General features: G+C 44.9%; 18 non-coding genes across 18 annotated transcripts; all 18 read left to right on the top strand.

The window, feature by feature from the left end:
• Nucleotides 1–434: 434 nt before the first annotated feature.
• LOC141250365 (U2 spliceosomal RNA) lies at nucleotides 435–625 on the top strand. The gene has a single exon (XR_012312639.1). It is a non-coding gene; the product is annotated as a U2 spliceosomal RNA (small nuclear RNA).
• Nucleotides 626–1,740: 1,115 nt separating this feature from the next.
• On the top strand, nucleotides 1,741–1,931 carry LOC141250364 (U2 spliceosomal RNA). Its single transcript, XR_012312638.1, has one exon. It is a non-coding gene; the product is annotated as a U2 spliceosomal RNA (small nuclear RNA).
• Nucleotides 1,932–3,045: 1,114 nt separating this feature from the next.
• On the top strand, nucleotides 3,046–3,236 carry LOC141250363 (U2 spliceosomal RNA). The gene has a single exon (XR_012312637.1). It is a non-coding gene; the product is annotated as a U2 spliceosomal RNA (small nuclear RNA).
• A 1,115-nt stretch (nucleotides 3,237–4,351) lies between these two features.
• Nucleotides 4,352–4,542, top strand: LOC141250361 (U2 spliceosomal RNA). Its single transcript, XR_012312635.1, has one exon. It is a non-coding gene; the product is annotated as a U2 spliceosomal RNA (small nuclear RNA).
• Nucleotides 4,543–5,657: 1,115 nt separating this feature from the next.
• On the top strand, nucleotides 5,658–5,848 carry LOC141250360 (U2 spliceosomal RNA). The gene has a single exon (XR_012312634.1). It is a non-coding gene; the product is annotated as a U2 spliceosomal RNA (small nuclear RNA).
• Nucleotides 5,849–6,963: 1,115 nt separating this feature from the next.
• Nucleotides 6,964–7,154, top strand: LOC141250358 (U2 spliceosomal RNA). The gene has a single exon (XR_012312633.1). It is a non-coding gene; the product is annotated as a U2 spliceosomal RNA (small nuclear RNA).
• A 1,115-nt stretch (nucleotides 7,155–8,269) lies between these two features.
• LOC141250357 (U2 spliceosomal RNA) lies at nucleotides 8,270–8,460 on the top strand. Its single transcript, XR_012312632.1, has one exon. It is a non-coding gene; the product is annotated as a U2 spliceosomal RNA (small nuclear RNA).
• Nucleotides 8,461–9,575: 1,115 nt separating this feature from the next.
• Nucleotides 9,576–9,766, top strand: LOC141250356 (U2 spliceosomal RNA). Its single transcript, XR_012312631.1, has one exon. It is a non-coding gene; the product is annotated as a U2 spliceosomal RNA (small nuclear RNA).
• A 1,115-nt stretch (nucleotides 9,767–10,881) lies between these two features.
• On the top strand, nucleotides 10,882–11,072 carry LOC141250355 (U2 spliceosomal RNA). The gene has a single exon (XR_012312630.1). It is a non-coding gene; the product is annotated as a U2 spliceosomal RNA (small nuclear RNA).
• Nucleotides 11,073–12,187: 1,115 nt separating this feature from the next.
• LOC141250354 (U2 spliceosomal RNA) lies at nucleotides 12,188–12,378 on the top strand. The gene has a single exon (XR_012312629.1). It is a non-coding gene; the product is annotated as a U2 spliceosomal RNA (small nuclear RNA).
• A 1,115-nt stretch (nucleotides 12,379–13,493) lies between these two features.
• LOC141250353 (U2 spliceosomal RNA) lies at nucleotides 13,494–13,684 on the top strand. The gene has a single exon (XR_012312628.1). It is a non-coding gene; the product is annotated as a U2 spliceosomal RNA (small nuclear RNA).
• Nucleotides 13,685–14,799: 1,115 nt separating this feature from the next.
• LOC141250352 (U2 spliceosomal RNA) lies at nucleotides 14,800–14,990 on the top strand. Its single transcript, XR_012312627.1, has one exon. It is a non-coding gene; the product is annotated as a U2 spliceosomal RNA (small nuclear RNA).
• A 1,115-nt stretch (nucleotides 14,991–16,105) lies between these two features.
• On the top strand, nucleotides 16,106–16,296 carry LOC141250351 (U2 spliceosomal RNA). The gene has a single exon (XR_012312626.1). It is a non-coding gene; the product is annotated as a U2 spliceosomal RNA (small nuclear RNA).
• Nucleotides 16,297–17,411: 1,115 nt separating this feature from the next.
• Nucleotides 17,412–17,602, top strand: LOC141250349 (U2 spliceosomal RNA). The gene has a single exon (XR_012312624.1). It is a non-coding gene; the product is annotated as a U2 spliceosomal RNA (small nuclear RNA).
• A 1,115-nt stretch (nucleotides 17,603–18,717) lies between these two features.
• LOC141250348 (U2 spliceosomal RNA) lies at nucleotides 18,718–18,908 on the top strand. Its single transcript, XR_012312623.1, has one exon. It is a non-coding gene; the product is annotated as a U2 spliceosomal RNA (small nuclear RNA).
• A 1,115-nt stretch (nucleotides 18,909–20,023) lies between these two features.
• Nucleotides 20,024–20,214, top strand: LOC141250347 (U2 spliceosomal RNA). The gene has a single exon (XR_012312622.1). It is a non-coding gene; the product is annotated as a U2 spliceosomal RNA (small nuclear RNA).
• A 1,115-nt stretch (nucleotides 20,215–21,329) lies between these two features.
• On the top strand, nucleotides 21,330–21,520 carry LOC141250346 (U2 spliceosomal RNA). Its single transcript, XR_012312621.1, has one exon. It is a non-coding gene; the product is annotated as a U2 spliceosomal RNA (small nuclear RNA).
• A 1,115-nt stretch (nucleotides 21,521–22,635) lies between these two features.
• Nucleotides 22,636–22,826, top strand: LOC141250338 (U2 spliceosomal RNA). Its single transcript, XR_012312614.1, has one exon. It is a non-coding gene; the product is annotated as a U2 spliceosomal RNA (small nuclear RNA).
• The last annotated feature ends 4,923 nt before the right edge of the window (nucleotides 22,827–27,749 follow it).

The following is a 27,749-nucleotide window of genomic DNA, read 5'->3' as shown; positions in this document are numbered from 1 at the left end:
CAATGGAACGCTGGCTGCGCGTGTCATAATAGGCTCTGAGCCTTTATATAACTGTGCACAGCAGCAGCCACCTTCAGTCTGCTGCTGGACAGCCAGCAGCAGCAGCAGCAGGAGAGGTATGTAATCAGGAGCCCTCCTGCTAAGGGTAGACAGCTGCTCGTTCCACCCCACCCCCGCCTTAATTGGTTCTCCTCCCTTCCAACGGTGTTGAGGCGGGTGGGAACAGCAGGGGGTGAAGGTGCTGTGTTTAAAGAGGTGGAGTTATGCAGATCTAAAACGCGTGGATTGCAGCAGCAGCAAGCCGAAAAGTGCAGGCATGTAAGGGATCTAGAGGTTGACAACATGTCTTCTTAACGGGAGTCCAGGAGCTCATCTCCACAAATGGACTTTTTAGGATCCTTGGGTGGCTCCGTAGTTTGAAACCAATTCTGGTTATCGCTTCTCGGCCTTTTGGCTAAGATCAAGTGTAGTATCTGTTCTTATCAGTTTAATATCTGATACGTCCCCTATCTGGGGACCATATATTAAATGGATTTTTAGAACAGGGAGATGGAAAAAGAGCTTGCTCTGTCCACTCCACGCATTGACCTGGTATTGCAGTATCTCCAGGACCGGTGCACCCCTTCTTTAATGCAGTTTCTAAAATCAGAAAGAATTGAATTCAATGTTTTTTGTTCATTTTGCTTGTTTGTCGGATTTTGGGATGGACTCTTTGGCTCTGCTTTTCTTCTCCTCATTGGATTTTTCATCTTCAAAGTTGCAGAAGCCAGATTACAAGCTCATTTTGGTTCAACTTCAGCAACTGTGCATTGCATTGCCATGTAATGTGATGCAATGCTATCTTTCTAGCTCTCCCTTTCTACTTCCTTTTGGATAAACAGACATATTAGGCAAGCATTTTGGAGCTTTCACCTAAATAACTACAGGTGGTGAGATAAGCTGCACAATATAATTGACCTTTCAGTATATTGTTGCACACACACCATCTATTTAGCAAATGCCCTTGTTATCAACAGCAGCCTTTTAAACTCACCCGAGCTAACAGGTATGTGCGCTGGTTACACTGCTGCGCTTAAAATTTCTTTTTTGGTTTGCTACAATGCCTTTTCTGAAACGTTGTCTCCTTCTGCTGGAACACTGACTTCTTTCATTTAATGCCTGCAGACTATAAAAGAGAACCCAACCCAAAAAGTTTGGTTGATTAGTCTGTGGCATTCTGTTAAACTGTTGCTTATGGCGGTCTCTGTGAGCTTCTCAGCGACATTCAGCCAGCCAGGTATCCTGCCTGCAGTAGATGGAATGTGGCAATGGAACGCTGGCTGCGCGTGTCATAATAGGCTCTGAGCCTTTATATAACTGTGCACAGCAGCAGCCACCTTCAGTCTGCTGCTGGACAGCCAGCAGCAGCAGCAGCAGGAGAGGTATGTAATCAGGAGCCCTCCTGCTAAGGGTAGACAGCTGCTCGTTCCACCCCACCCCCCGCCTTAATTGGTTCTCCTCCCTTCCAACGGTGTTGAGGCGGGTGGGAACAGCAGGGGGTGAAGGTGCTGTGTTTAAAGAGGTGGAGTTATGCAGATCTAAAACGCGTGGATTGCAGCAGCAGCAAGCCGAAAAGTGCAGGCATGTAAGGGATCTAGAGGTTGACAACATGTCTTCTTAACGGGAGTCCAGGAGCTCATCTCCACAAATGGACTTTTTAGGATCCTTGGGTGGCTCCGTAGTTTGAAACCAATTCTGGTTATCGCTTCTCGGCCTTTTGGCTAAGATCAAGTGTAGTATCTGTTCTTATCAGTTTAATATCTGATACGTCCCCTATCTGGGGACCATATATTAAATGGATTTTTAGAACAGGGAGATGGAAAAAGAGCTTGCTCTGTCCACTCCACGCATTGACCTGGTATTGCAGTATCTCCAGGACCGGTGCACCCCTTCTTTAATGCAGTTTCTAAAATCAGAAAGAATTGAATTCAATGTTTTTTGTTCATTTTGCTTGTTTGTCGGATTTTGGGATGGACTCTTTGGCTCTGCTTTTCTTCTCCTCATTGGATTTTTCATCTTCAAAGTTGCAGAAGCCAGATTACAAGCTCATTTTGGTTCAACTTCAGCAACTGTGCATTGCATTGCCATGTAATGTGATGCAATGCTATCTTTCTAGCTCTCCCTTTCTACTTCCTTTGGATAAACAGACATATTAGGCAAGCATTTTGGAGCTTTCACCTAAATAACTACAGGTGGTGAGATAAGCTGCACAATATAATTGACCTTTCAGTATATTGTTGCACACACACCATCTATTTAGCAAATGCCCTTGTTATCAACAGCAGCCTTTTAAACTCACCCGAGCTAACAGGTATGTGCGCTGGTTACACTGCTGCGCTTAAAATTTCTTTTTTGGTTTGCTACAATGCCTTTTCTGAAACGTTGTCTCCTTCTGCTGGAACACTGACTTCTTTCATTTAATGCCTGCAGACTATAAAAGAGAACCCAACCCAAAAAGTTTGGTTGATTAGTCTGTGGCATTCTGTTAAACTGTTGCTTATGGCGGTCTCTGTGAGCTTCTCAGCGACATTCAGCCAGCCAGGTATCCTGCCTGCAGTAGATGGAATGTGGCAATGGAACGCTGGCTGCGCGTGTCATAATAGGCTCTGAGCCTTTATATAACTGTGCACAGCAGCAGCCACCTTCAGTCTGCTGCTGGACAGCCAGCAGCAGCAGCAGCAGGAGAGGTATGTAATCAGGAGCCCTCCTGCTAAGGGTAGACAGCTGCTCGTTCCACCCCACCCCCCGCCTTAATTGGTTCTCCTCCCTTCCAACGGTGTTGAGGCGGGTGGGAACAGCAGGGGGTGAAGGTGCTGTGTTTAAAGAGGTGGAGTTATGCAGATCTAAAACGCGTGGATTGCAGCAGCAGCAAGCCGAAAAGTGCAGGCATGTAAGGGATCTAGAGGTTGACAACATGTCTTCTTAACGGGAGTCCAGGAGCTCATCTCCACAAATGGACTTTTTAGGATCCTTGGGTGGCTCCGTAGTTTGAAACCAATTCTGGTTATCGCTTCTCGGCCTTTTGGCTAAGATCAAGTGTAGTATCTGTTCTTATCAGTTTAATATCTGATACGTCCCCTATCTGGGGACCATATATTAAATGGATTTTTAGAACAGGGAGATGGAAAAAGAGCTTGCTCTGTCCACTCCACGCATTGACCTGGTATTGCAGTATCTCCAGGACCGGTGCACCCCTTCTTTAATGCAGTTTCTAAAATCAGAAAGAATTGAATTCAATGTTTTTTGTTCATTTTGCTTGTTTGTCGGATTTTGGGATGGACTCTTTGGCTCTGCTTTTCTTCTCCTCATTGGATTTTTCATCTTCAAAGTTGCAGAAGCCAGATTACAAGCTCATTTTGGTTCAACTTCAGCAACTGTGCATTGCATTGCCATGTAATGTGATGCAATGCTATCTTTCTAGCTCTCCCTTTCTACTTCCTTTTGGATAAACAGACATATTAGGCAAGCATTTTGGAGCTTTCACCTAAATAACTACAGGTGGTGAGATAAGCTGCACAATATAATTGACCTTTCAGTATATTGTTGCACACACACCATCTATTTAGCAAATGCCTTGTTATCAACAGCAGCCTTTTAAACTCACCCGAGCTAACAGGTATGTGCGCTGGTTACACTGCTGCGCTTAAAATTTCTTTTTTGGTTTGCTACAATGCCTTTTCTGAAACGTTGTCTCCTTCTGCTGGAACACTGACTTCTTTCATTTAATGCCTGCAGACTATAAAAGAGAACCCAACCCAAAAAGTTTGGTTGATTAGTCTGTGGCATTCTGTTAAACTGTTGCTTATGGCGGTCTCTGTGAGCTTCTCAGCGACATTCAGCCAGCCAGGTATCCTGCCTGCAGTAGATGGAATGTGGCAATGGAACGCTGGCTGCGCGTGTCATAATAGGCTCTGAGCCTTTATATAACTGTGCACAGCAGCAGCCACCTTCAGTCTGCTGCTGGACAGCCAGCAGCAGCAGCAGCAGGAGAGGTATGTAATCAGGAGCCCTCCTGCTAAGGGTAGACAGCTGCTCGTTCCACCCCACCCCCCCGCCTTAATTGGTTCTCCTCCCTTCCAACGGTGTTGAGGCGGGTGGGAACAGCAGGGGGTGAAGGTGCTGTGTTTAAAGAGGTGGAGTTATGCAGATCTAAAACGCGTGGATTGCAGCAGCAGCAAGCCGAAAAGTGCAGGCATGTAAGGGATCTAGAGGTTGACAACATGTCTTCTTAACGGGAGTCCAGGAGCTCATCTCCACAAATGGACTTTTTAGGATCCTTGGGTGGCTCCGTAGTTTGAAACCAATTCTGGTTATCGCTTCTCGGCCTTTTGGCTAAGATCAAGTGTAGTATCTGTTCTTATCAGTTTAATATCTGATACGTCCCCTATCTGGGGACCATATATTAAATGGATTTTTAGAACAGGGAGATGGAAAAAGAGCTTGCTCTGTCCACTCCACGCATTGACCTGGTATTGCAGTATCTCCAGGACCGGTGCACCCCTTCTTTAATGCAGTTTCTAAAATCAGAAAGAATTGAATTCAATGTTTTTTGTTCATTTTGCTTGTTTGTCGGATTTTGGGATGGACTCTTTGGCTCTGCTTTTCTTCTCCTCATTGGATTTTTCATCTTCAAAGTTGCAGAAGCCAGATTACAAGCTCATTTTGGTTCAACTTCAGCAACTGTGCATTGCATTGCCATGTAATGTGATGCAATGCTATCTTTCTAGCTCTCCCTTTCTACTTCCTTTTGGATAAACAGACATATTAGGCAAGCATTTTGGAGCTTTCACCTAAATAACTACAGGTGGTGAGATAAGCTGCACAATATAATTGACCTTTCAGTATATTGTTGCACACACACCATCTATTTAGCAAATGCCCTTGTTATCAACAGCAGCCTTTTAAACTCACCCGAGCTAACAGGTATGTGCGCTGGTTACACTGCTGCGCTTAAAATTTCTTTTTTGGTTTGCTACAATGCCTTTTCTGAAACGTTGTCTCCTTCTGCTGGAACACTGACTTCTTTCATTTAATGCCTGCAGACTATAAAAGAGAACCCAACCCAAAAAGTTTGGTTGATTAGTCTGTGGCATTCTGTTAAACTGTTGCTTATGGCGGTCTCTGTGAGCTTCTCAGCGACATTCAGCCAGCCAGGTATCCTGCCTGCAGTAGATGGAATGTGGCAATGGAACGCTGGCTGCGCGTGTCATAATAGGCTCTGAGCCTTTATATAACTGTGCACAGCAGCAGCCACCTTCAGTCTGCTGCTGGACAGCCAGCAGCAGCAGCAGCAGGAGAGGTATGTAATCAGGAGCCCTCCTGCTAAGGGTAGACAGCTGCTCGTTCCACCCCACCCCCCGCCTTAATTGGTTCTCCTCCCTTCCAACGGTGTTGAGGCGGGTGGGAACAGCAGGGGGTGAAGGTGCTGTGTTTAAAGAGGTGGAGTTATGCAGATCTAAAACGCGTGGATTGCAGCAGCAGCAAGCCGAAAAGTGCAGGCATGTAAGGGATCTAGAGGTTGACAACATGTCTTCTTAACGGGAGTCCAGGAGCTCATCTCCACAAATGGACTTTTTAGGATCCTTGGGTGGCTCCGTAGTTTGAAACCAATTCTGGTTATCGCTTCTCGGCCTTTTGGCTAAGATCAAGTGTAGTATCTGTTCTTATCAGTTTAATATCTGATACGTCCCCTATCTGGGGACCATATATTAAATGGATTTTTAGAACAGGGAGATGGAAAAAGAGCTTGCTCTGTCCACTCCACGCATTGACCTGGTATTGCAGTATCTCCAGGACCGGTGCACCCCTTCTTTAATGCAGTTTCTAAAATCAGAAAGAATTGAATTCAATGTTTTTTGTTCATTTTGCTTGTTTGTCGGATTTTGGGATGGACTCTTTGGCTCTGCTTTTCTTCTCCTCATTGGATTTTTCATCTTCAAAGTTGCAGAAGCCAGATTACAAGCTCATTTTGGTTCAACTTCAGCAACTGTGCATTGCATTGCCATGTAATGTGATGCAATGCTATCTTTCTAGCTCTCCCTTTCTACTTCCTTTTGGATAAACAGACATATTAGGCAAGCATTTTGGAGCTTTCACCTAAATAACTACAGGTGGTGAGATAAGCTGCACAATATAATTGACCTTTCAGTATATTGTTGCACACACACCATCTATTTAGCAAATGCCCTTGTTATCAACAGCAGCCTTTTAAACTCACCCGAGCTAACAGGTATGTGCGCTGGTTACACTGCTGCGCTTAAAATTTCTTTTTTGGTTTGCTACAATGCCTTTTCTGAAACGTTGTCTCCTTCTGCTGGAACACTGACTTCTTTCATTTAATGCCTGCAGACTATAAAAGAGAACCCAACCCAAAAAGTTTGGTTGATTAGTCTGTGGCATTCTGTTAAACTGTTGCTTATGGCGGTCTCTGTGAGCTTCTCAGCGACATTCAGCCAGCCAGGTATCCTGCCTGCAGTAGATGGAATGTGGCAATGGAACGCTGGCTGCGCGTGTCATAATAGGCTCTGAGCCTTTATATAACTGTGCACAGCAGCAGCCACCTTCAGTCTGCTGCTGGACAGCCAGCAGCAGCAGCAGCAGGAGAGGTATGTAATCAGGAGCCCTCCTGCTAAGGGTAGACAGCTGCTCGTTCCACCCCACCCCCCGCCTTAATTGGTTCTCCTCCCTTCCAACGGTGTTGAGGCGGGTGGGAACAGCAGGGGGTGAAGGTGCTGTGTTTAAAGAGGTGGAGTTATGCAGATCTAAAACGCGTGGATTGCAGCAGCAGCAAGCCGAAAAGTGCAGGCATGTAAGGGATCTAGAGGTTGACAACATGTCTTCTTAACGGGAGTCCAGGAGCTCATCTCCACAAATGGACTTTTTAGGATCCTTGGGTGGCTCCGTAGTTTGAAACCAATTCTGGTTATCGCTTCTCGGCCTTTTGGCTAAGATCAAGTGTAGTATCTGTTCTTATCAGTTTAATATCTGATACGTCCCCTATCTGGGGACCATATATTAAATGGATTTTTAGAACAGGGAGATGGAAAAAGAGCTTGCTCTGTCCACTCCACGCATTGACCTGGTATTGCAGTATCTCCAGGACCGGTGCACCCCTTCTTTAATGCAGTTTCTAAAATCAGAAAGAATTGAATTCAATGTTTTTTGTTCATTTTGCTTGTTTGTCGGATTTTGGGATGGACTCTTTGGCTCTGCTTTTCTTCTCCTCATTGGATTTTTCATCTTCAAAGTTGCAGAAGCCAGATTACAAGCTCATTTTGGTTCAACTTCAGCAACTGTGCATTGCATTGCCATGTAATGTGATGCAATGCTATCTTTCTAGCTCTCCCTTTCTACTTCCTTTTGGATAAACAGACATATTAGGCAAGCATTTTGGAGCTTTCACCTAAATAACTACAGGTGGTGAGATAAGCTGCACAATATAATTGACCTTTCAGTATATTGTTGCACACACACCATCTATTTAGCAAATGCCCTTGTTATCAACAGCAGCCTTTTAAACTCACCCGAGCTAACAGGTATGTGCGCTGGTTACACTGCTGCGCTTAAAATTTCTTTTTTGGTTTGCTACAATGCCTTTTCTGAAACGTTGTCTCCTTCTGCTGGAACACTGACTTCTTTCATTTAATGCCTGCAGACTATAAAAGAGAACCCAACCCAAAAAGTTTGGTTGATTAGTCTGTGGCATTCTGTTAAACTGTTGCTTATGGCGGTCTCTGTGAGCTTCTCAGCGACATTCAGCCAGCCAGGTATCCTGCCTGCAGTAGATGGAATGTGGCAATGGAACGCTGGCTGCGCGTGTCATAATAGGCTCTGAGCCTTTATATAACTGTGCACAGCAGCAGCCACCTTCAGTCTGCTGCTGGACAGCCAGCAGCAGCAGCAGCAGGAGAGGTATGTAATCAGGAGCCCTCCTGCTAAGGGTAGACAGCTGCTCGTTCCACCCCACCCCCCGCCTTAATTGGTTCTCCTCCCTTCCAACGGTGTTGAGGCGGGTGGGAACAGCAGGGGGTGAAGGTGCTGTGTTTAAAGAGGTGGAGTTATGCAGATCTAAAACGCGTGGATTGCAGCAGCAGCAAGCCGAAAAGTGCAGGCATGTAAGGGATCTAGAGGTTGACAACATGTCTTCTTAACGGGAGTCCAGGAGCTCATCTCCACAAATGGACTTTTTAGGATCCTTGGGTGGCTCCGTAGTTTGAAACCAATTCTGGTTATCGCTTCTCGGCCTTTTGGCTAAGATCAAGTGTAGTATCTGTTCTTATCAGTTTAATATCTGATACGTCCCCTATCTGGGGACCATATATTAAATGGATTTTTAGAACAGGGAGATGGAAAAAGAGCTTGCTCTGTCCACTCCACGCATTGACCTGGTATTGCAGTATCTCCAGGACCGGTGCACCCCTTCTTTAATGCAGTTTCTAAAATCAGAAAGAATTGAATTCAATGTTTTTTGTTCATTTTGCTTGTTTGTCGGATTTTGGGATGGACTCTTTGGCTCTGCTTTTCTTCTCCTCATTGGATTTTTCATCTTCAAAGTTGCAGAAGCCAGATTACAAGCTCATTTTGGTTCAACTTCAGCAACTGTGCATTGCATTGCCATGTAATGTGATGCAATGCTATCTTTCTAGCTCTCCCTTTCTACTTCCTTTTGGATAAACAGACATATTAGGCAAGCATTTTGGAGCTTTCACCTAAATAACTACAGGTGGTGAGATAAGCTGCACAATATAATTGACCTTTCAGTATATTGTTGCACACACACCATCTATTTAGCAAATGCCCTTGTTATCAACAGCAGCCTTTTAAACTCACCCGAGCTAACAGGTATGTGCGCTGGTTACACTGCTGCGCTTAAAATTTCTTTTTTGGTTTGCTACAATGCCTTTTCTGAAACGTTGTCTCCTTCTGCTGGAACACTGACTTCTTTCATTTAATGCCTGCAGACTATAAAAGAGAACCCAACCCAAAAAGTTTGGTTGATTAGTCTGTGGCATTCTGTTAAACTGTTGCTTATGGCGGTCTCTGTGAGCTTCTCAGCGACATTCAGCCAGCCAGGTATCCTGCCTGCAGTAGATGGAATGTGGCAATGGAACGCTGGCTGCGCGTGTCATAATAGGCTCTGAGCCTTTATATAACTGTGCACAGCAGCAGCCACCTTCAGTCTGCTGCTGGACAGCCAGCAGCAGCAGCAGCAGGAGAGGTATGTAATCAGGAGCCCTCCTGCTAAGGGTAGACAGCTGCTCGTTCCACCCCACCCCCCGCCTTAATTGGTTCTCCTCCCTTCCAACGGTGTTGAGGCGGGTGGGAACAGCAGGGGGTGAAGGTGCTGTGTTTAAAGAGGTGGAGTTATGCAGATCTAAAACGCGTGGATTGCAGCAGCAGCAAGCCGAAAAGTGCAGGCATGTAAGGGATCTAGAGGTTGACAACATGTCTTCTTAACGGGAGTCCAGGAGCTCATCTCCACAAATGGACTTTTTAGGATCCTTGGGTGGCTCCGTAGTTTGAAACCAATTCTGGTTATCGCTTCTCGGCCTTTTGGCTAAGATCAAGTGTAGTATCTGTTCTTATCAGTTTAATATCTGATACGTCCCCTATCTGGGGACCATATATTAAATGGATTTTTAGAACAGGGAGATGGAAAAAGAGCTTGCTCTGTCCACTCCACGCATTGACCTGGTATTGCAGTATCTCCAGGACCGGTGCACCCCTTCTTTAATGCAGTTTCTAAAATCAGAAAGAATTGAATTCAATGTTTTTTGTTCATTTTGCTTGTTTGTCGGATTTTGGGATGGACTCTTTGGCTCTGCTTTTCTTCTCCTCATTGGATTTTTCATCTTCAAAGTTGCAGAAGCCAGATTACAAGCTCATTTTGGTTCAACTTCAGCAACTGTGCATTGCATTGCCATGTAATGTGATGCAATGCTATCTTTCTAGCTCTCCCTTTCTACTTCCTTTTGGATAAACAGACATATTAGGCAAGCATTTTGGAGCTTTCACCTAAATAACTACAGGTGGTGAGATAAGCTGCACAATATAATTGACCTTTCAGTATATTGTTGCACACACACCATCTATTTAGCAAATGCCCTTGTTATCAACAGCAGCCTTTTAAACTCACCCGAGCTAACAGGTATGTGCGCTGGTTACACTGCTGCGCTTAAAATTTCTTTTTTGGTTTGCTACAATGCCTTTTCTGAAACGTTGTCTCCTTCTGCTGGAACACTGACTTCTTTCATTTAATGCCTGCAGACTATAAAAGAGAACCCAACCCAAAAAGTTTGGTTGATTAGTCTGTGGCATTCTGTTAAACTGTTGCTTATGGCGGTCTCTGTGAGCTTCTCAGCGACATTCAGCCAGCCAGGTATCCTGCCTGCAGTAGATGGAATGTGGCAATGGAACGCTGGCTGCGCGTGTCATAATAGGCTCTGAGCCTTTATATAACTGTGCACAGCAGCAGCCACCTTCAGTCTGCTGCTGGACAGCCAGCAGCAGCAGCAGCAGGAGAGGTATGTAATCAGGAGCCCTCCTGCTAAGGGTAGACAGCTGCTCGTTCCACCCCACCCCCCGCCTTAATTGGTTCTCCTCCCTTCCAACGGTGTTGAGGCGGGTGGGAACAGCAGGGGGTGAAGGTGCTGTGTTTAAAGAGGTGGAGTTATGCAGATCTAAAACGCGTGGATTGCAGCAGCAGCAAGCCGAAAAGTGCAGGCATGTAAGGGATCTAGAGGTTGACAACATGTCTTCTTAACGGGAGTCCAGGAGCTCATCTCCACAAATGGACTTTTTAGGATCCTTGGGTGGCTCCGTAGTTTGAAACCAATTCTGGTTATCGCTTCTCGGCCTTTTGGCTAAGATCAAGTGTAGTATCTGTTCTTATCAGTTTAATATCTGATACGTCCCCTATCTGGGGACCATATATTAAATGGATTTTTAGAACAGGGAGATGGAAAAAGAGCTTGCTCTGTCCACTCCACGCATTGACCTGGTATTGCAGTATCTCCAGGACCGGTGCACCCCTTCTTTAATGCAGTTTCTAAAATCAGAAAGAATTGAATTCAATGTTTTTTGTTCATTTTGCTTGTTTGTCGGATTTTGGGATGGACTCTTTGGCTCTGCTTTTCTTCTCCTCATTGGATTTTTCATCTTCAAAGTTGCAGAAGCCAGATTACAAGCTCATTTTGGTTCAACTTCAGCAACTGTGCATTGCATTGCCATGTAATGTGATGCAATGCTATCTTTCTAGCTCTCCCTTTCTACTTCCTTTTGGATAAACAGACATATTAGGCAAGCATTTTGGAGCTTTCACCTAAATAACTACAGGTGGTGAGATAAGCTGCACAATATAATTGACCTTTCAGTATATTGTTGCACACACACCATCTATTTAGCAAATGCCCTTGTTATCAACAGCAGCCTTTTAAACTCACCCGAGCTAACAGGTATGTGCGCTGGTTACACTGCTGCGCTTAAAATTTCTTTTTTGGTTTGCTACAATGCCTTTTCTGAAACGTTGTCTCCTTCTGCTGGAACACTGACTTCTTTCATTTAATGCCTGCAGACTATAAAAGAGAACCCAACCCAAAAAGTTTGGTTGATTAGTCTGTGGCATTCTGTTAAACTGTTGCTTATGGCGGTCTCTGTGAGCTTCTCAGCGACATTCAGCCAGCCAGGTATCCTGCCTGCAGTAGATGGAATGTGGCAATGGAACGCTGGCTGCGCGTGTCATAATAGGCTCTGAGCCTTTATATAACTGTGCACAGCAGCAGCCACCTTCAGTCTGCTGCTGGACAGCCAGCAGCAGCAGCAGCAGGAGAGGTATGTAATCAGGAGCCCTCCTGCTAAGGGTAGACAGCTGCTCGTTCCACCCCACCCCCCGCCTTAATTGGTTCTCCTCCCTTCCAACGGTGTTGAGGCGGGTGGGAACAGCAGGGGGTGAAGGTGCTGTGTTTAAAGAGGTGGAGTTATGCAGATCTAAAACGCGTGGATTGCAGCAGCAGCAAGCCGAAAAGTGCAGGCATGTAAGGGATCTAGAGGTTGACAACATGTCTTCTTAACGGGAGTCCAGGAGCTCATCTCCACAAATGGACTTTTTAGGATCCTTGGGTGGCTCCGTAGTTTGAAACCAATTCTGGTTATCGCTTCTCGGCCTTTTGGCTAAGATCAAGTGTAGTATCTGTTCTTATCAGTTTAATATCTGATACGTCCCCTATCTGGGGACCATATATTAAATGGATTTTTAGAACAGGGAGATGGAAAAAGAGCTTGCTCTGTCCACTCCACGCATTGACCTGGTATTGCAGTATCTCCAGGACCGGTGCACCCCTTCTTTAATGCAGTTTCTAAAATCAGAAAGAATTGAATTCAATGTTTTTTGTTCATTTTGCTTGTTTGTCGGATTTTGGGATGGACTCTTTGGCTCTGCTTTTCTTCTCCTCATTGGATTTTTCATCTTCAAAGTTGCAGAAGCCAGATTACAAGCTCATTTTGGTTCAACTTCAGCAACTGTGCATTGCATTGCCATGTAATGTGATGCAATGCTATCTTTCTAGCTCTCCCTTTCTACTTCCTTTTGGATAAACAGACATATTAGGCAAGCATTTTGGAGCTTTCACCTAAATAACTACAGGTGGTGAGATAAGCTGCACAATATAATTGACCTTTCAGTATATTGTTGCACACACACCATCTATTTAGCAAATGCCCTTGTTATCAACAGCAGCCTTTTAAACTCACCCGAGCTAACAGGTATGTGCGCTGGTTACACTGCTGCGCTTAAAATTTCTTTTTTGGTTTGCTACAATGCCTTTTCTGAAACGTTGTCTCCTTCTGCTGGAACACTGACTTCTTTCATTTAATGCCTGCAGACTATAAAAGAGAACCCAACCCAAAAAGTTTGGTTGATTAGTCTGTGGCATTCTGTTAAACTGTTGCTTATGGCGGTCTCTGTGAGCTTCTCAGCGACATTCAGCCAGCCAGGTATCCTGCCTGCAGTAGATGGAATGTGGCAATGGAACGCTGGCTGCGCGTGTCATAATAGGCTCTGAGCCTTTATATAACTGTGCACAGCAGCAGCCACCTTCAGTCTGCTGCTGGACAGCCAGCAGCAGCAGCAGCAGGAGAGGTATGTAATCAGGAGCCCTCCTGCTAAGGGTAGACAGCTGCTCGTTCCACCCCACCCCCCGCCTTAATTGGTTCTCCTCCCTTCCAACGGTGTTGAGGCGGGTGGGAACAGCAGGGGGTGAAGGTGCTGTGTTTAAAGAGGTGGAGTTATGCAGATCTAAAACGCGTGGATTGCAGCAGCAGCAAGCCGAAAAGTGCAGGCATGTAAGGGATCTAGAGGTTGACAACATGTCTTCTTAACGGGAGTCCAGGAGCTCATCTCCACAAATGGACTTTTTAGGATCCTTGGGTGGCTCCGTAGTTTGAAACCAATTCTGGTTATCGCTTCTCGGCCTTTTGGCTAAGATCAAGTGTAGTATCTGTTCTTATCAGTTTAATATCTGATACGTCCCCTATCTGGGGACCATATATTAAATGGATTTTTAGAACAGGGAGATGGAAAAAGAGCTTGCTCTGTCCACTCCACGCATTGACCTGGTATTGCAGTATCTCCAGGACCGGTGCACCCCTTCTTTAATGCAGTTTCTAAAATCAGAAAGAATTGAATTCAATGTTTTTTGTTCATTTTGCTTGTTTGTCGGATTTTGGGATGGACTCTTTGGCTCTGCTTTTCTTCTCCTCATTGGATTTTTCATCTTCAAAGTTGCAGAAGCCAGATTACAAGCTCATTTTGGTTCAACTTCAGCAACTGTGCATTGCATTGCCATGTAATGTGATGCAATGCTATCTTTCTAGCTCTCCCTTTCTACTTCCTTTTGGATAAACAGACATATTAGGCAAGCATTTTGGAGCTTTCACCTAAATAACTACAGGTGGTGAGATAAGCTGCACAATATAATTGACCTTTCAGTATATTGTTGCACACACACCATCTATTTAGCAAATGCCCTTGTTATCAACAGCAGCCTTTTAAACTCACCCGAGCTAACAGGTATGTGCGCTGGTTACACTGCTGCGCTTAAAATTTCTTTTTTGGTTTGCTACAATGCCTTTTCTGAAACGTTGTCTCCTTCTGCTGGAACACTGACTTCTTTCATTTAATGCCTGCAGACTATAAAAGAGAACCCAACCCAAAAAGTTTGGTTGATTAGTCTGTGGCATTCTGTTAAACTGTTGCTTATGGCGGTCTCTGTGAGCTTCTCAGCGACATTCAGCCAGCCAGGTATCCTGCCTGCAGTAGATGGAATGTGGCAATGGAACGCTGGCTGCGCGTGTCATAATAGGCTCTGAGCCTTTATATAACTGTGCACAGCAGCAGCCACCTTCAGTCTGCTGCTGGACAGCCAGCAGCAGCAGCAGCAGGAGAGGTATGTAATCAGGAGCCCTCCTGCTAAGGGTAGACAGCTGCTCGTTCCACCCCACCCCCCGCCTTAATTGGTTCTCCTCCCTTCCAACGGTGTTGAGGCGGGTGGGAACAGCAGGGGGTGAAGGTGCTGTGTTTAAAGAGGTGGAGTTATGCAGATCTAAAACGCGTGGATTGCAGCAGCAGCAAGCCGAAAAGTGCAGGCATGTAAGGGATCTAGAGGTTGACAACATGTCTTCTTAACGGGAGTCCAGGAGCTCATCTCCACAAATGGACTTTTTAGGATCCTTGGGTGGCTCCGTAGTTTGAAACCAATTCTGGTTATCGCTTCTCGGCCTTTTGGCTAAGATCAAGTGTAGTATCTGTTCTTATCAGTTTAATATCTGATACGTCCCCTATCTGGGGACCATATATTAAATGGATTTTTAGAACAGGGAGATGGAAAAAGAGCTTGCTCTGTCCACTCCACGCATTGACCTGGTATTGCAGTATCTCCAGGACCGGTGCACCCCTTCTTTAATGCAGTTTCTAAAATCAGAAAGAATTGAATTCAATGTTTTTTGTTCATTTTGCTTGTTTGTCGGATTTTGGGATGGACTCTTTGGCTCTGCTTTTCTTCTCCTCATTGGATTTTTCATCTTCAAAGTTGCAGAAGCCAGATTACAAGCTCATTTTGGTTCAACTTCAGCAACTGTGCATTGCATTGCCATGTAATGTGATGCAATGCTATCTTTCTAGCTCTCCCTTTCTACTTCCTTTTGGATAAACAGACATATTAGGCAAGCATTTTGGAGCTTTCACCTAAATAACTACAGGTGGTGAGATAAGCTGCACAATATAATTGACCTTTCAGTATATTGTTGCACACACACCATCTATTTAGCAAATGCCCTTGTTATCAACAGCAGCCTTTTAAACTCACCCGAGCTAACAGGTATGTGCGCTGGTTACACTGCTGCGCTTAAAATTTCTTTTTTGGTTTGCTACAATGCCTTTTCTGAAACGTTGTCTCCTTCTGCTGGAACACTGACTTCTTTCATTTAATGCCTGCAGACTATAAAAGAGAACCCAACCCAAAAAGTTTGGTTGATTAGTCTGTGGCATTCTGTTAAACTGTTGCTTATGGCGGTCTCTGTGAGCTTCTCAGCGACATTCAGCCAGCCAGGTATCCTGCCTGCAGTAGATGGAATGTGGCAATGGAACGCTGGCTGCGCGTGTCATAATAGGCTCTGAGCCTTTATATAACTGTGCACAGCAGCAGCCACCTTCAGTCTGCTGCTGGACAGCCAGCAGCAGCAGCAGCAGGAGAGGTATGTAATCAGGAGCCCTCCTGCTAAGGGTAGACAGCTGCTCGTTCCACCCCACCCCCCGCCTTAATTGGTTCTCCTCCCTTCCAACGGTGTTGAGGCGGGTGGGAACAGCAGGGGGTGAAGGTGCTGTGTTTAAAGAGGTGGAGTTATGCAGATCTAAAACGCGTGGATTGCAGCAGCAGCAAGCCGAAAAGTGCAGGCATGTAAGGGATCTAGAGGTTGACAACATGTCTTCTTAACGGGAGTCCAGGAGCTCATCTCCACAAATGGACTTTTTAGGATCCTTGGGTGGCTCCGTAGTTTGAAACCAATTCTGGTTATCGCTTCTCGGCCTTTTGGCTAAGATCAAGTGTAGTATCTGTTCTTATCAGTTTAATATCTGATACGTCCCCTATCTGGGGACCATATATTAAATGGATTTTTAGAACAGGGAGATGGAAAAAGAGCTTGCTCTGTCCACTCCACGCATTGACCTGGTATTGCAGTATCTCCAGGACCGGTGCACCCCTTCTTTAATGCAGTTTCTAAAATCAGAAAGAATTGAATTCAATGTTTTTTGTTCATTTTGCTTGTTTGTCGGATTTTGGGATGGACTCTTTGGCTCTGCTTTTCTTCTCCTCATTGGATTTTTCATCTTCAAAGTTGCAGAAGCCAGATTACAAGCTCATTTTGGTTCAACTTCAGCAACTGTGCATTGCATTGCCATGTAATGTGATGCAATGCTATCTTTCTAGCTCTCCCTTTCTACTTCCTTTTGGATAAACAGACATATTAGGCAAGCATTTTGGAGCTTTCACCTAAATAACTACAGGTGGTGAGATAAGCTGCACAATATAATTGACCTTTCAGTATATTGTTGCACACACACCATCTATTTAGCAAATGCCCTTGTTATCAACAGCAGCCTTTTAAACTCACCCGAGCTAACAGGTATGTGCGCTGGTTACACTGCTGCGCTTAAAATTTCTTTTTTGGTTTGCTACAATGCCTTTTCTGAAACGTTGTCTCCTTCTGCTGGAACACTGACTTCTTTCATTTAATGCCTGCAGACTATAAAAGAGAACCCAACCCAAAAAGTTTGGTTGATTAGTCTGTGGCATTCTGTTAAACTGTTGCTTATGGCGGTCTCTGTGAGCTTCTCAGCGACATTCAGCCAGCCAGGTATCCTGCCTGCAGTAGATGGAATGTGGCAATGGAACGCTGGCTGCGCGTGTCATAATAGGCTCTGAGCCTTTATATAACTGTGCACAGCAGCAGCCACCTTCAGTCTGCTGCTGGACAGCCAGCAGCAGCAGCAGCAGGAGAGGTATGTAATCAGGAGCCCTCCTGCTAAGGGTAGACAGCTGCTCGTTCCACCCCACCCCCCGCCTTAATTGGTTCTCCTCCCTTCCAACGGTGTTGAGGCGGGTGGGAACAGCAGGGGGTGAAGGTGCTGTGTTTAAAGAGGTGGAGTTATGCAGATCTAAAACGCGTGGATTGCAGCAGCAGCAAGCCGAAAAGTGCAGGCATGTAAGGGATCTAGAGGTTGACAACATGTCTTCTTAACGGGAGTCCAGGAGCTCATCTCCACAAATGGACTTTTTAGGATCCTTGGGTGGCTCCGTAGTTTGAAACCAATTCTGGTTATCGCTTCTCGGCCTTTTGGCTAAGATCAAGTGTAGTATCTGTTCTTATCAGTTTAATATCTGATACGTCCCCTATCTGGGGACCATATATTAAATGGATTTTTAGAACAGGGAGATGGAAAAAGAGCTTGCTCTGTCCACTCCACGCATTGACCTGGTATTGCAGTATCTCCAGGACCGGTGCACCCCTTCTTTAATGCAGTTTCTAAAATCAGAAAGAATTGAATTCAATGTTTTTTGTTCATTTTGCTTGTTTGTCGGATTTTGGGATGGACTCTTTGGCTCTGCTTTTCTTCTCCTCATTGGATTTTTCATCTTCAAAGTTGCAGAAGCCAGATTACAAGCTCATTTTGGTTCAACTTCAGCAACTGTGCATTGCATTGCCATGTAATGTGATGCAATGCTATCTTTCTAGCTCTCCCTTTCTACTTCCTTTTGGATAAACAGACATATTAGGCAAGCATTTTGGAGCTTTCACCTAAATAACTACAGGTGGTGAGATAAGCTGCACAATATAATTGACCTTTCAGTATATTGTTGCACACACACCATCTATTTAGCAAATGCCCTTGTTATCAACAGCAGCCTTTTAAACTCACCCGAGCTAACAGGTATGTGCGCTGGTTACACTGCTGCGCTTAAAATTTCTTTTTTGGTTTGCTACAATGCCTTTTCTGAAACGTTGTCTCCTTCTGCTGGAACACTGACTTCTTTCATTTAATGCCTGCAGACTATAAAAGAGAACCCAACCCAAAAAGTTTGGTTGATTAGTCTGTGGCATTCTGTTAAACTGTTGCTTATGGCGGTCTCTGTGAGCTTCTCAGCGACATTCAGCCAGCCAGGTATCCTGCCTGCAGTAGATGGAATGTGGCAATGGAACGCTGGCTGCGCGTGTCATAATAGGCTCTGAGCCTTTATATAACTGTGCACAGCAGCAGCCACCTTCAGTCTGCTGCTGGACAGCCAGCAGCAGCAGCAGCAGGAGAGGTATGTAATCAGGAGCCCTCCTGCTAAGGGTAGACAGCTGCTCGTTCCACCCCACCCCCCGCCTTAATTGGTTCTCCTCCCTTCCAACGGTGTTGAGGCGGGTGGGAACAGCAGGGGGTGAAGGTGCTGTGTTTAAAGAGGTGGAGTTATGCAGATCTAAAACGCGTGGATTGCAGCAGCAGCAAGCCGAAAAGTGCAGGCATGTAAGGGATCTAGAGGTTGACAACATGTCTTCTTAACGGGAGTCCAGGAGCTCATCTCCACAAATGGACTTTTTAGGATCCTTGGGTGGCTCCGTAGTTTGAAACCAATTCTGGTTATCGCTTCTCGGCCTTTTGGCTAAGATCAAGTGTAGTATCTGTTCTTATCAGTTTAATATCTGATACGTCCCCTATCTGGGGACCATATATTAAATGGATTTTTAGAACAGGGAGATGGAAAAAGAGCTTGCTCTGTCCACTCCACGCATTGACCTGGTATTGCAGTATCTCCAGGACCGGTGCACCCCTTCTTTAATGCAGTTTCTAAAATCAGAAAGAATTGAATTCAATGTTTTTTGTTCATTTTGCTTGTTTGTCGGATTTTGGGATGGACTCTTTGGCTCTGCTTTTCTTCTCCTCATTGGATTTTTCATCTTCAAAGTTGCAGAAGCCAGATTACAAGCTCATTTTGGTTCAACTTCAGCAACTGTGCATTGCATTGCCATGTAATGTGATGCAATGCTATCTTTCTAGCTCTCCCTTTCTACTTCCTTTTGGATAAACAGACATATTAGGCAAGCATTTTGGAGCTTTCACCTAAATAACTACAGGTGGTGAGATAAGCTGCACAATATAATTGACCTTTCAGTATATTGTTGCACACACACCATCTATTTAGCAAATGCCCTTGTTATCAACAGCAGCCTTTTAAACTCACCCGAGCTAACAGGTATGTGCGCTGGTTACACTGCTGCGCTTAAAATTTCTTTTTTGGTTTGCTACAATGCCTTTTCTGAAACGTTGTCTCCTTCTGCTGGAACACTGACTTCTTTCATTTAATGCCTGCAGACTATAAAAGAGAACCCAACCCAAAAAGTTTGGTTGATTAGTCTGTGGCATTCTGTTAAACTGTTGCTTATGGCGGTCTCTGTGAGCTTCTCAGCGACATTCAGCCAGCCAGGTATCCTGCCTGCAGTAGATGGAATGTGGCAATGGAACGCTGGCTGCGCGTGTCATAATAGGCTCTGAGCCTTTATATAACTGTGCACAGCAGCAGCCACCTTCAGTCTGCTGCTGGACAGCCAGCAGCAGCAGCAGCAGGAGAGGTATGTAATCAGGAGCCCTCCTGCTAAGGGTAGACAGCTGCTCGTTCCACCCCACCCCCCGCCTTAATTGGTTCTCCTCCCTTCCAACGGTGTTGAGGCGGGTGGGAACAGCAGGGGGTGAAGGTGCTGTGTTTAAAGAGGTGGAGTTATGCAGATCTAAAACGCGTGGATTGCAGCAGCAGCAAGCCGAAAAGTGCAGGCATGTAAGGGATCTAGAGGTTGACAACATGTCTTCTTAACGGGAGTCCAGGAGCTCATCTCCACAAATGGACTTTTTAGGATCCTTGGGTGGCTCCGTAGTTTGAAACCAATTCTGGTTATCGCTTCTCGGCCTTTTGGCTAAGATCAAGTGTAGTATCTGTTCTTATCAGTTTAATATCTGATACGTCCCCTATCTGGGGACCATATATTAAATGGATTTTTAGAACAGGGAGATGGAAAAAGAGCTTGCTCTGTCCACTCCACGCATTGACCTGGTATTGCAGTATCTCCAGGACCGGTGCACCCCTTCTTTAATGCAGTTTCTAAAATCAGAAAGAATTGAATTCAATGTTTTTTGTTCATTTTGCTTGTTTGTCGGATTTTGGGATGGACTCTTTGGCTCTGCTTTTCTTCTCCTCATTGGATTTTTCATCTTCAAAGTTGCAGAAGCCAGATTACAAGCTCATTTTGGTTCAACTTCAGCAACTGTGCATTGCATTGCCATGTAATGTGATGCAATGCTATCTTTCTAGCTCTCCCTTTCTACTTCCTTTTGGATAAACAGACATATTAGGCAAGCATTTTGGAGCTTTCACCTAAATAACTACAGGTGGTGAGATAAGCTGCACAATATAATTGACCTTTCAGTATATTGTTGCACACACACCATCTATTTAGCAAATGCCCTTGTTATCAACAGCAGCCTTTTAAACTCACCCGAGCTAACAGGTATGTGCGCTGGTTACACTGCTGCGCTTAAAATTTCTTTTTTGGTTTGCTACAATGCCTTTTCTGAAACGTTGTCTCCTTCTGCTGGAACACTGACTTCTTTCATTTAATGCCTGCAGACTATAAAAGAGAACCCAACCCAAAAAGTTTGGTTGATTAGTCTGTGGCATTCTGTTAAACTGTTGCTTATGGCGGTCTCTGTGAGCTTCTCAGCGACATTCAGCCAGCCAGGTATCCTGCCTGCAGTAGATGGAATGTGGCAATGGAACGCTGGCTGCGCGTGTCATAATAGGCTCTGAGCCTTTATATAACTGTGCACAGCAGCAGCCACCTTCAGTCTGCTGCTGGACAGCCAGCAGCAGCAGCAGCAGGAGAGGTATGTAATCAGGAGCCCTCCTGCTAAGGGTAGACAGCTGCTCGTTCCACCCCACCCCCCGCCTTAATTGGTTCTCCTCCCTTCCAACGGTGTTGAGGCGGGTGGGAACAGCAGGGGGTGAAGGTGCTGTGTTTAAAGAGGTGGAGTTATGCAGATCTAAAACGCGTGGATTGCAGCAGCAGCAAGCCGAAAAGTGCAGGCATGTAAGGGATCTAGAGGTTGACAACATGTCTTCTTAACGGGAGTCCAGGAGCTCATCTCCACAAATGGACTTTTTAGGATCCTTGGGTGGCTCCGTAGTTTGAAACCAATTCTGGTTATCGCTTCTCGGCCTTTTGGCTAAGATCAAGTGTAGTATCTGTTCTTATCAGTTTAATATCTGATACGTCCCCTATCTGGGGACCATATATTAAATGGATTTTTAGAACAGGGAGATGGAAAAAGAGCTTGCTCTGTCCACTCCACGCATTGACCTGGTATTGCAGTATCTCCAGGACCGGTGCACCCCTTCTTTAATGCAGTTTCTAAAATCAGAAAGAATTGAATTCAATGTTTTTTGTTCATTTTGCTTGTTTGTCGGATTTTGGGATGGACTCTTTGGCTCTGCTTTTCTTCTCCTCATTGGATTTTTCATCTTCAAAGTTGCAGAAGCCAGATTACAAGCTCATTTTGGTTCAACTTCAGCAACTGTGCATTGCATTGCCATGTAATGTGATGCAATGCTATCTTTCTAGCTCTCCCTTTCTACTTCCTTTTGGATAAACAGACATATTAGGCAAGCATTTTGGAGCTTTCACCTAAATAACTACAGGTGGTGAGATAAGCTGCACAATATAATTGACCTTTCAGTATATTGTTGCACACACACCATCTATTTAGCAAATGCCCTTGTTATCAACAGCAGCCTTTTAAACTCACCCGAGCTAACAGGTATGTGCGCTGGTTACACTGCTGCGCTTAAAATTTCTTTTTTGGTTTGCTACAATGCCTTTTCTGAAACGTTGTCTCCTTCTGCTGGAACACTGACTTCTTTCATTTAATGCCTGCAGACTATAAAAGAGAACCCAACCCAAAAAGTTTGGTTGATTAGTCTGTGGCATTCTGTTAAACTGTTGCTTATGGCGGTCTCTGTGAGCTTCTCAGCGACATTCAGCCAGCCAGGTATCCTGCCTGCAGTAGATGGAATGTGGCAATGGAACGCTGGCTGCGCGTGTCATAATAGGCTCTGAGCCTTTATATACCTGTGCACAGCAGCAGCCACCTTCAGTCTGCTGCTGGACAGCCAGCAGCAGCAGCAGCAGGAGAGGTATGTAATCAGGAGCCCTCCTGCTAAGGGTAGACAGCTGCTCGTTCCACCCCACCCCCCGCCTTAATTGGTTCTCCTCCCTTCCAACGGTGTTGAGGCGGGTGGGAACAGCAGGGGGTGAAGGTGCTGTGTTTAAAGAGGTGGAGTTATGCAGATCTAAAACGCGTGGATTGCAGCAGCAGCAAGCCGAAAAGTGCAGGCATGTAAGGGATCTAGAGGTTGACAACATGTCTTCTTAACGGGAGTCCAGGAGCTCATCTCCACAAATGGACTTTTTAGGATCCTTGGGTGGCTCCGTAGTTTGAAACCAATTCTGGTTATCGCTTCTCGGCCTTTTGGCTAAGATCAAGTGTAGTATCTGTTCTTATCAGTTTAATATCTGATATGTCCCCTATCTGGGGACCATATATTAAATGGATTTTTAGAACAGGGAGATGGAAAAAGAGCTTGCTCTGTCCACTCCACGCATTGACCTGGTATTGCAGTATCTCCAGGACCGGTGCACCCCTTCTTTAATGCAGTTTCTAAAATCAGAAAGAATTGAATTCAATGTTTTTTGTTCATTTTGCTTGTTTGTCGGATTTTGGGATGGACTCTTTGGCTCTGCTTTTCTTCTCCTCATTGGATTTTTCATGTTCAAAGTTGCAGAAGCCAGATTACAAGCTCATTTTGGTTCAACTTCAGCAACTGTGCATTGCATTGCCATGTAATGTGATGCAATGCTATCTTTCTAGCTCTCCCTTTCTACTTCCTTTTGGATAAACAGACATATTAGGCAAGCATTTTGGAGCTTTCACCTAAATAACTACAGGTGGTGAGATAAGCTGCACAATATAATTGACCTTTCAGTATATTGTTGCACACACACCATCTATTTAGCAAATGCCCTTGTTATCAACAGCAGCCTTTTAAACTCACCCGAGCTAACAGGTATGTGCGCTGGTTACACTGCTGCGCTTAAAATTTCTTTTTTGGTTTGCTACAATGCCTTTTCTGAAACGTTGTCTCCTTCTGCTGGAACACTGACTTCTTTCATTTAATGCCTGCAGACTATAAAAGAGAACCCAACCCAAAAAGTTTGGTTGATTAGTCTGTGGCATTCTGTTAAACTGTTGCTTATGGCGGTCTCTGTGAGCTTCTCAGCGACATTCAGCCAGCCAGGTATCCTGCCTGCAGTAGATGGAATGTGGCAATGGAACGCTGGCTGCGCGTGTCATAATAGGCTCTGAGCCTTTATATACCTGTGCACAGCAGCAGCCACCTTCAGTCTGCTGCTGGACAGCCAGCAGCAGCAGCAGCAGGAGAGGTATGTAATCAGGAGCCCTCCTGCTAAGGGTAGACAGCTGCTCGTTCCACCCCACCCCCCGCCTTAATTGGTTCTCCTCCCTTCCAACGGTGTTGAGGCGGGTGGGAACAGCAGGGGGTGAAGGTGCTGTGTTTAAAGAGGTGGAGTTATGCAGATCTAAAACGCGTGGATTGCAGCAGCAGCAAGCCGAAAAGTGCAGGCATGTAAGGGATCTAGAGGTTGACAACATGTCTTCTTAACGGGAGTCCAGGAGCTCATCTCCACAAATGGACTTTTTAGGATCCTTGGGTGGCTCCGTAGTTTGAAACCAATTCTGGTTATCGCTTCTCGGCCTTTTGGCTAAGATCGTATGACTGTACCTTGATTGGTGCGAGTCTCCTGGAGGAATCCGGACCCTTTTGTGGAGGATTTTCTGCTTTTTCCTGTGGTATTCCATACCGACAGAATCCAAGATGTCTTTTGTGAAGAACACCATCCGTTTGTCCGTGGATCCATCTGACCAGAACAAGAACAACGTGGTTTTCATTGTCCAAGACATCGTTGAAGGCAAAGCTGGAGCAAGACGTTCTGAGATCTTCAGTGTCAACGAATTTTCACGTCAAGGTAATTATGACGTTACCTTTATGGACCAGGATGTTTGCCTTAATGTCTTTGAATGGCTCCGTGGTCACTCTAGTGACCCCTGCTTGGAAGGAGTTAGATGGGAACCTTTGTTTGGTCTGCAAGAAAAGGAGGTGACTGTGACTGTCTATAACCCTTTTACAGACCCTGAGCTGCTGGAGTGCTTCCTCTCTCGCTACTGTGAATATGTGCGGAAGGGAGTGAAGCAAGTCAATTGTCTAGGAATCTTTAACTGCCAGTATAAATTCCGTGTGAAATTGAAAAGGGATCCTGACAGTGTGGGGGGCTTTAGACACCCTCCATCAAATTTTTCCGTTGCAGGCCATAGAGGTTTCCTCTTTTACCCAGGCCAGCCCATGTTTTGCCGTAGATGCTTTTCTTTCGGACATACCATGGTAACATGCCTTAAAGGGCAGTGTTGCCGAAATTGCAGAAAGGAGGGGCATATGGCCAACCAGTGTCCAGAGGCCAAGTCCTGTGATGTCTGTGGGAGTAGTGATCACATGTATAAGGACTGTCCTATGAGTGCACCTAGACGTTCTGATAAAGAACAGAAGGAGGAGGAGCTGGAGAGGAGGCAGATGGCAAGCGCACTGAAAGTGCTGGAAAGATTGGAGAGGGAGGAGAGAGAGGGAAGGAGGCGGGAAACTGGTAGAGCCTCTCCCTCTACGGCGCCAGAGGAGGTGTCCCTGAGACCATGTTCTTCTTCTGCTGAAGAAATGAGGAAGAAGCGGAGGGAAGAAAAGGAGTTCTGGAGGGAAGTGGCAAAGGTGGAGAAAAAGGCAGTGTCTGCGAGAATATCTAGGAAAGTGGTGGAAGCAGAGCTGCCTGAGATGATGACTTTTGGAGAGGCAATGGACGCAACAGGATGTGAAGTGCAAATCTCGGAACCCGACAGTCCTGAACACCCTTCGGGTCCTGAAAACATTGAAGATTTTTCTTCGGAGGATGATAGGGGTGCAAAGAAGAGTCGTAGGGAGGATGGTGGGGGCAGTGATGATGCAGATTTTAGTGAGCCTCAGAGGAAGATCAGAACTGCCAGAATGAGGAGTGTGGCTGGTGAAGCCAGCGGGTCGGAAACCAGCTGTTCTGTTCTGATGGCGGAGGAGGATAGTGGTGGTGCTGGATAGTGTCACCATATAATATTGTAAATGTTTTTTCTTTTTTCCTCTTGTGAGCTTTGGTTTAGGCCAAAGGCTATTTCTTTGTGTAATTGGTGAAGGAGTAGAAGTATTATGGGATTTACCATAGTGTCCCAAAACGTAAGAGTGTTTAAAAGTAAAGTAAGAAGAGCTGCTATTTTTGAGTTTTTAGCTATGCAAAATGCATCTATTTTTTGTTTACAAGAATGTGGGGTAGTGGATGGTGTGAAAGGGGATGAATGGTCTTATGGAGCGTCTGTGTGGTCGGGGAGTGCATGTAATAAGAATGATGGTGTGGGTATTTTGGTTAAAGGAAGGGAGGTTGTTTTGAGTGATTATTTGGTTATTGAGGTGGGGAGATGTATCCTTGCTAATTTTGTATACAAGAATGTAAAGTTTTGTGTTATTAATGTTTATGCGCCAGTTGAAAAAAATGAGCGCAAAAATTTATTTGAAAAAATTAAGCTTTTTGTTCCAGGAAGAATACCTGTGGTAATTGTGGGTGATATGAACTGTGATGTGGGGAGAGTGAATGTGGATGTGTCTGGGAAAGCATTATTGGAGTTAGTGAATGATTTTGGGTTGTGTGATATGCAGCGCGTGTGTAACATGAATCCTTTGTTGAACACTTTCTTTTCTGAGAGTGGTAGGGTACAATCCAGATTGGATTATTGTTTTATTTCTAAAAATATGGTTTCTGTTAATTATAGGCAGGAAAACGTTCTTTTTTCAGATCATGTGTGTATGTTGTGTGAGTTGGATATAAAAGTTGATGGAGTGTTTGGGAGAGGATTGTGGAAGTTAAATGTTAAACTGTTAGAGAATGAAGATGTGAGAAAGGAGTATGAAAGGCGGTATGAAGAATGGTGTAAGCATAAAAATGAGTTTGGGAATGTTTGTGAGTGGTGGGACTGGGTGAAGAAACAAACAAAAATGTTCTTTAAAAATTTAGGATACAAGTATGCAGCAATTAAAAGAGAGAGTTTTGTTAAACTGAACGCGCGGTTGAGCGTTTTGTATAAGTTAAGGGAAGGAGGAGTTGAGGTGGAGGAGGATATTTTAGAGGTAAAAAAGGAGATTAGTGAGTTTTTGTTGGAGAGAGGGAGAAGCATAGTGTTTAGGGCAAAGATTGATAAGATGGAGCAGGATGAGAAATGTTCTCGGTTTTTCTTTAAAAAAGTTTTTGGAAAGAAACAGAGTATGAGCGTGGTGTATGGAGCAGATGGAAGTGAGGTGAGTGGAGAGGATATGTGTGAAGAGGTGGCTAAGTTTTATGAGGATCTGTATGCAGTGAAACAGAGGGATGAATGTTTGGAGAATGATGTTTTGAGTGTGTTAGAGAGTAAGTTGAGTGAAGCAGAAAGAGAGAGAGTGATGGGTGAGGTGACTGGTGATGAGGTATGGAAGGTTATGTGTAGTATGGCTTTGAATAAGACGCCGGGGGAGGATGGCCTCCCAGTAGAATTTTATCGTGTGATGTGGGGTGTGATTGGTAAGGACTTTGTGGATGTATGTAAGTATATGTGGGGAAACATGGAGGTGACTGAGAGTATGCGTGCAGGTTTGGTTGTGTTAATTCCTAAGAAAGGGGATTTGAAAAGTCTGAGGAATTGGAGGCCAATAACGTTACTTAATTGTGATTATAAAATCTATGCAAAACTTATGGCTAATAGGATGCGTGATGTGATAGAGAGTGTGATTGGGGATGAGCAGTGTTGTGCGGTACCTGGGAGGCGGATTCATGAGTGTGTGTGTATGTTAAGAGATTGTCTATGGGATTGCATGGGTCGTAAGAAGAGTGTATTTTTGTTAAGTTTGGATTTTGAAAAGGCTTATGATAGGTTGTCGCATGGTTTTTTGTTCAGAGTGTTGTTAAAAATGGGTTTTCCGGCTGATTTTGTTGGGCGAGTGAGAAGTTTGTATGCGGGTGTTTATAGCTGTGTTTTAATGAATGGGTATGTGGGTAGGAAAGTGAATGTGTTTTCGGGTGTGCGACAGGGGTGTCCTTTGTCCCCTGTAGCATTTATTTGTGCAATTGAGCCATTGTTGTGTATGCTGAGGAAAGATAAGGTAATTCGTGGTGTGCAAGTGCCGGGAGGTGGAGGAAAAGAATGGAAGGTGAGTGGTTATATGGATGACGTGTGTGTATTATGTGATTCTGAATGTTCGGTGAGGCGGGTGAAGTTGTTAGTGTCTATTTTTTGTGGTGCATCTGCGTTTAAAGTGAATTGGGAAAAGAGTGAGTGTAAGGGTTTTGGAGGCGGAAGTTTAAGTAGGGATGTAGGTGTGAATGTAGTGAATGGACCTATTAAAGTTTTGGGTGTGAAGTTTTCAGAGAGTTTGGATGGGAAAGAAAGTTGGGAT

The sequence above is a fragment of the Phyllobates terribilis genome, unplaced genomic scaffold (genome assembly GCF_046119375.1).
Source record: "Phyllobates terribilis strain yellow unplaced genomic scaffold, ASM4611937v1 Scaffold_5566__1_contigs__length_50738, whole genome shotgun sequence".
Taxonomy (NCBI): domain Eukaryota; kingdom Metazoa; phylum Chordata; class Amphibia; order Anura; family Dendrobatidae; genus Phyllobates; species Phyllobates terribilis.
Note: the sequence above shows the minus strand (reverse complement) of the source record. Positions and strands in the feature narration are given on the sequence as shown.